This window comes from Styela clava, chromosome 4 (assembly GCF_964204865.1).
Source record: "Styela clava chromosome 4, kaStyClav1.hap1.2, whole genome shotgun sequence".
NCBI lineage: Eukaryota > Metazoa > Chordata > Ascidiacea > Stolidobranchia > Styelidae > Styela > Styela clava.
In genome coordinates this window covers 25,337,579-25,344,323 of record NC_135253.1, presented here as the reverse complement: position 1 = coordinate 25,344,323, position 6,745 = coordinate 25,337,579, and the positions used below count along the sequence as shown (strand labels likewise).

At 37.9% G+C, this 6,745-nt stretch overlaps 1 long non-coding RNA gene across 1 annotated transcript; it reads right to left on the bottom strand.

Annotated features, from left to right (window-relative positions):
* Positions 1-4,414: 4,414 nt before the first annotated feature.
* Positions 4,415-5,963, bottom strand: LOC144421963 (uncharacterized). Its single transcript, XR_013475070.1, has 3 exons — positions 5,732-5,963; positions 4,767-4,956; positions 4,415-4,550 (listed from the first exon to the last, which is right to left on the bottom strand). It is a non-coding gene; the product is annotated as an uncharacterized LOC144421963 (long non-coding RNA).
* Between the last annotated feature and the right edge of the window lie 782 nt (positions 5,964-6,745).

The following is a 6,745-nucleotide window of genomic DNA, read 5'->3' as shown; positions in this document are numbered from 1 at the left end:
ACACATACTATGTTCAGGCTGTGTGCCATCTTGGTGCACATGCTGGGACGGGATGCACACACGGGAGCACCTATTAAAAATATAAAGGTATTCAAACTCAGCGATTGTGTGATCTCAGTGATTTTAGGTAGGGTTAGGAACTGAATTTTATGAGAATGTCTTCAAGACACGAAAATGGAAATCACAAAAGTAAGTGAGATTGCATACTAGTAGATAAAATATTCGTGGCAGTAAAGGATCAGACCAGGAGATTGCACTCTTTCAAATGTTTGTGTAAATAAAATGATAACTATAGGGCTGACTATGTGCTATTAGGTGAAATCTATGAAAAAGTTGATCTGTCATAAAAATGTTTAGATTAGCTGGTTGGATAACCTTGGATGCAACAATTGGAATACAGTTTGCATAAAAAACAGTGGCAATAAATAAACTATAAAACAAGATTAACAATGAGAGTGATTTTTATGATTGATCCAAGTTACATTAACAAAAATAGGAAAATTATTTTAATAGAAGCAATTATGGCAAATAAACAACTCTTACTAACATGGATTAGCAAACATACACTAAAGTTTAATGTTTTACATGCCCTTTACAAATAACAAGTATCTAATTTCTCATTTAACATTTGCCTTATAAGCTAAAATGCTGAATAAATATTAAATATTACTAGATTAGAATGGTTCCTTTATGAAATTTGAACATAATCATATTCCAAGAACTTGTGAAATACTACACGAAGCTATTGTGTTAGAAAGTATCTTCAATACATTTTTGTACCAGGGTAAAGTTAACTAGGACAAAATAGGAACCTCCGTCTGCTGAACGATTATTATCACTTTTTAATGAGTTGTCCGAAGCAATGATACCAAATCTGAACTGAAACGTAAGTTTCAGCACTTCAAATTCATAAACATTCTCAAGTTTCAGAATATTTGCAGATTGAACCAATACACAGTAGAGTATGTGAGCCGGTCATCAACTTCAAAACACAGTTTTGAAGTACAAAGATAGTTTTGGAGATAAAACTATATCAAGTCCAATGTCACAATTCATTTGTGGGCATGTAGTGGACCTATGGATCGTTTTGTTATTATGTTGTTGTTCTTTGACACATATTGAAAAACCGCTTTTCTCGTTGATTACTGGACGAATTGCTTTGAAATTTTCAATGGTTTAAGATTGATTTGCCTGAAGGCTATTACTTTCATGTATTTCCAATATTTCTGAGAGCTGCATGGAATTCATTTCTTTTGTGCTATGACCTCATCAAAAATTGCCACCATGTGGCGGTTCATCGTGCGCAGCGAGTCACGAGGTCAGCGAACATTGGTGCTTCTAGTGTTTAGCGAACCGTCAAAGGTAAGCTGGACTACTGCTTCGCTCAGGCTGCATGTCCATATATTTGAGCATCGCTCTCTTGTTGAAAGTGCAAACTATAAAGTTCTTGATCCCCTTTCTGGCACAAATAGACTCACTCCAGTTATTGCAGCAATATCCCTAAAGACTAGATAACCTTAATCTTCATATCTGAAATTATATCAAAATACTTGACAGAGTTTCAAGTAGTCATTATAGACTTAATGTCATTTACGATCAAATTTTATAATGAAATTGGAAGTTCGGGGCTTTTACTACAGTTTTTTAACATGACATGTGTCTCGCTCGGATTAACGATAGGATCTACATATCTATCGGAGGAGAGAGATAATGGACCAGATGGTGGAGGAAGCTGTAACCGACCAGCAGTTATGTGAACCACCCAACTGCGACGAGGAGTCCAGTAATGCTCTCGCACATAACCATGGGGTGACGAGCGTATTCCTAACAATCTCCACATTTACCCTGCGAACCTACACAGACTGACATAGTGTAAGTAATAAGAGGTGCGATGCCAAGCTTATTCCGCTCACAGGCTTAGCACGATGAGCCACACCACTGCTAATTTGAAGTTAGACAATTCAGCAATTAAATATATCAAATGGTTAGAATGCATATTAACTTTTTGCTTAGGTCTGCGGAGTTCACTCAAACAGTCAAATGGCTTTAGCAGTTTCACTTTTTAGTTTATCGCTTGCTCCACACAATCCTGCAATGTTACCAATCCCAATTTGACATACCGTGTTCGTGCCTACATCTTGCCACACAATAATTCCACCGCGAAGGCATACCGTAGTCCAATGATACGATACCGTACCGGTAGTCTACCGTTACCATATTAATTAAAAGTCCAAGTCTTGGTACGGTACCGGTACCGTACTGTCCTTGTAATTACCACCAAAACAATTGCCAGAGTAGCCTAAGTTGAACCAGAAGAATGTTAAATCTCCTATTTTCTGTCTACTGCCATTCTCTACGCTGACCATGCCGTCAAGGACTGGATTAGCATTAACAGATTAATGCTGTAATGGGCCACATACCGGTACCGTACTCACTAAGGTACGTACCGGTAGGTGGTACCTATTACCGTATCCTGGCATATGCAGGTACATTCAGGCTACATGCTAAACTTAAGAACCTTAAAATGTTCGTACGGTACCGATGTACGGTACGGTAACACTGACACCATGCCCTTCACTTTCTCAAACGTCGCCATCCCTAATCTGCACCACAATTCGACCGCATTTTGCCATCCCTAATCTGCCACTACGCTTCGACCCCATTTTGCCATCCCTAATCTGCCACCACGCTTCGACCGCATTTTGCCATCCCTAATCTGCCACCATTCGACCGCATTTCGCCATCCCTAATCTGCCACGCTTCGACCGCACTTCGCCATCCCCAATTTGACTTTTCGTCCCTATTTCGCCATCCCTAATCTGCCACCTTTCGACCGTATTTCGCCATCCCTATTCTGCCATCCCCAATATGACTTTTATGCTACCACCACTATAGGAGAGGCCGTGGTTCGCCATATGATTAAGCCTATCCTTAGAGGTATATTTTATCGCACATGTATAATGGGTGGTTGGAGTCTAGACCCGGTCCAAACTGCCCAATCAAATCTTTGGTAAATAGCATACAGGGAAATACAAAACTATATTACAAACAAACACGAAATCTATGGTCCAAGACAATACCTCCGCCCCGGTGACACGTCTTGGTGAATTAATGCAACAGAGAAGCACTTTATTGAAATCCACTTTTTCTTCATATATAGGGAATTCCCTACAAGGGAATATTGCACAATTTTCTATTTATTTTTTTAATTATCGAGTTGAATCGAAAAACATGCGACATATTCACTCACTCTGCAATCTACTGCGCGACATTTATTACCATATCTTCAATTCTTTGCAGAACTGTGTTGTTGGAGAGTTGTATGATCTCCGATTTTCGAACTGCTCAGAACCCTAATTCTCATCAGCTGCAGGTGAGATAAACGGCTTTACTAACTTTTACCCACGTGTGTACGGTTTTCGTGTTTTAGCTATCTAAAAATAAACTAAATATGATGCACGAAGGAGAGATTTTTCTGAAGTTGTCATTCAGCTGGTTTGTCTTTAAGACTGCTGTGATTCAAGTACTAGTGTTGAGCGAGTTTAAAGTGTGAAGTTCAAAAAATGCTAAACATAAAAGTTGTGGTGTTTGTTCACTACCGGGAGCTAGTGTGAAGCTATTGAAGGCAAGTTCCGTATATTTTTTTAATATATTTGGTTGCACATTAGCACTTTCTTTTCTTGCTTTTTTCCCCTGTCAACGCATGTCCTTGCCTATTTCTACATTTACATTATCGGTATTTGCCTCATTTCCGTTTTGAGACCTATAATTCTTCCTAAGAAAAACATCAAAATGCGCACAACCCGAAACCTAATCGGTACACACATACTATGTTCAGGTAGTGCGCCATCTTGGTGCGCATACTGGAGGTACCTTATTTTTGCAACTCCATCACTGTTCATTTGCTCGGTTCAAACCCAAACCAAAGCCTTTTATGTTCTGCTGCATCCATACCTGTAAGCACTCACAGTCAGAAACTATGTGCCTGTGTCACAGTTCGTTTTTTTACTGTGCTGCTGTTGAAATCAGAATACCCACGATTCCAGATTAGTCGTTTAATGAAAACAGCAACGCGACACTTGAAATAAAGAAGCAAAGGACATAACCAATGCGATTGGTCCAGTAATCAAAGAGAAAAGCGGTTTTTCCAAGAAGAACAACAACATAATACTAAAACGATCCATAAGGTCCACTTACGTATCAAAAAATAAAATTAGAAAAATCTTGCGACCCAAGGATCACATGGTAAACGGCATTTAGTGCTTCTATGGCCGAAGAATTAAATGTCTAATGATAAATCAAACATTTTTATATGACATTTTTCCTGCAAAAGAAAGAAAACAGCGCTTGAGCAACATTTCATAACAACGAAAAAAAAAAATTAACAATAAAATTTATTAGAAAATGAAATCGACGACTTTTAAGTTTTCGTTGAAAACTTCAGGCGACCCAAGATGATTTTCAGTTTGGGGTGTCGACACGTAGTTTGTGGAACACTGGTATACGCAATTGTTAGTAAAGTAAAGAAGTGTGTGGCTATGTCCAATAACCTAAATAACAAAAACACAGTTTCTACTGTAATATTTCCTAAAATATTTCAACCTACATAAAGATAAAGCTGCCTTGTTAGAAACAAAGATATGAAATACGATAAATTATAAGAAAGATTTCCCTTTTTCTTGCTCATTAATTAGGTCATTACTGAAAAGCAATTCATAAAACCAAAGACACCATTACGGTACATTTCTACTCGTTTTAAGGCTTACAGAGCGATCCAGTGAGTGCACTGTCCGGTATGTAAGGCCAATTGAAAACTCCCTGTCCGACATCTCCGGGATCTTCTGCAATTTTTATCAACACGTTCTTATATGATGCATCGAGTAATGGATAAGTAGGAATCCACACTTCGTACGGCAAATTTGCTGTTTTTCCGTCGTTATGCAGAAGTCGGCCGTTCTGTTAAAATATTTTGAATCTAGCTAAAACATTGCATTTTTGATCTGCAGATTAAATGTCCTAGAATGATACCAAATGCGTTTTAACCACCGCAAGATAGAGAAATGATTACTGGTTATTCTGAAAGAATTTTCAAACTTACATAGCGGAAGTAGAAAAATCATTAGTAACTTATTCTGGAGGTTGTACTGTCAGAAATACAATGGATAGTTTGGAACAATGCGTTCGACTTTTGTTTTATCTCTGAGCCTATGTACAGAAATTGCACGCAAAAACATGCAAAATGTTTTATTCTGCTGGATGATTTTTTGTATTTGCGTTTTGTTCACAAGCATTCACTCCAAAGTAGAGATTCTCACACAGTGGAGCGGTTATACACTTGCCCGCTTTATTTTGGATATTTAGGTTCCATCTTTAAAAGTTGTTTTTTATATAAAACATACTTTCGCCTTATAGTATCTGTTATTTGTAGCTAATTTTCTTAGCTAGTTTTTTTTTTTTTTTGAGATGGGGCGCAAGACTTGAAAAATTCCAAAAAGTTTTAGGTTAAGGATCTTTAAACCCTAGTGAAAAGTATAGTCAATTTAGGAGCCACTCGAGATGAGCCCGTGTCCAAAGACAAGTCAATCACTGGGATAAGTTTTACCGGCGAGAATTCCATGAATGTCCGAGTCATTTTCTTCACATGACTCGATAAATAGTGGCACGAATCCAACTCAATTCGAGTCAATGATTCGGCCTCCCAACACTGACTATGAAGAACAATTTATCCTACCTCATATGTCATTCCAGTCCAAACGTGCCAATAAGTGGTTCCTGGTGGCATTTTTGATCTGAGAAACGTTTCAATCAGAAGATAGTGCGTGGAATCGTAGATACTTGCATTTTTCTATCCGAATTTCATGCAAAGTTGTTCGACGGCGCTGAATGTTGTTCCATTAACCGGTATAACAGTTCGAAAACACTTTCCGTTGTACTTGACGTCACACTTTTCTTCGAAAATTAAATGGAAGTGAGTAACGGCAACGTGCATATTTTCAATCATAGGTCCCAGAAGACTGTTTATCAATGTGCAGACATTCGCGTATATAGTAACATCAATAAGCCGATATAGTATATACGGCATCGTGCACAAGAGTATCCAATGTATGATATCTAACTCTAGTGACCATAATCGATGTAATAATTCGGTAATAAGCTATCAGCCGTAATTACTGACTTCTCTAGAGCAGTGGTTATCAAACGGTGGGGCGCACCCCACAAGTGACGCGCAAGAAAAATTTTTGAGGTGAAGTGAAGCTAATAAAAAACAAGAGAGCTATGCTCAAATATATGGACACGTAGCGCCACCCAGTGGCAATAATTTTGATGACGTCATAGCGAAAAAAAAAGTAATAGCCTTCTGGAGAAAAATTTTATCTTTAACCACTGAAAATATCAAAGCATTTGGTCCAGTATTCGAAGAGAAAAGCGATTTTTTAAAAATGGAGACGGAGACAAATAACAATAACAACAAGAGAGCTATGCTCAAATATATGCCCACGTAGAGTCACATAATTTTGATGACGTCATAGCGAAAAAAAAGTAACAGCCTTCTGGAGAAAATTTTTATCTTTAACCACTGAAAATTTCAAAGCAATTGGTCCAGTATTCGAAGAGAAAAGCGACTTTTTAAAAACGTGTCAAAGAACAAGGACAAGAACAAGAACAACAACAACAACAACAAAAAAGTTTGAGAACTACTGTTCTAGAGAGAATATGAGACAGTCTTTGATTTGACCCCAGAAAT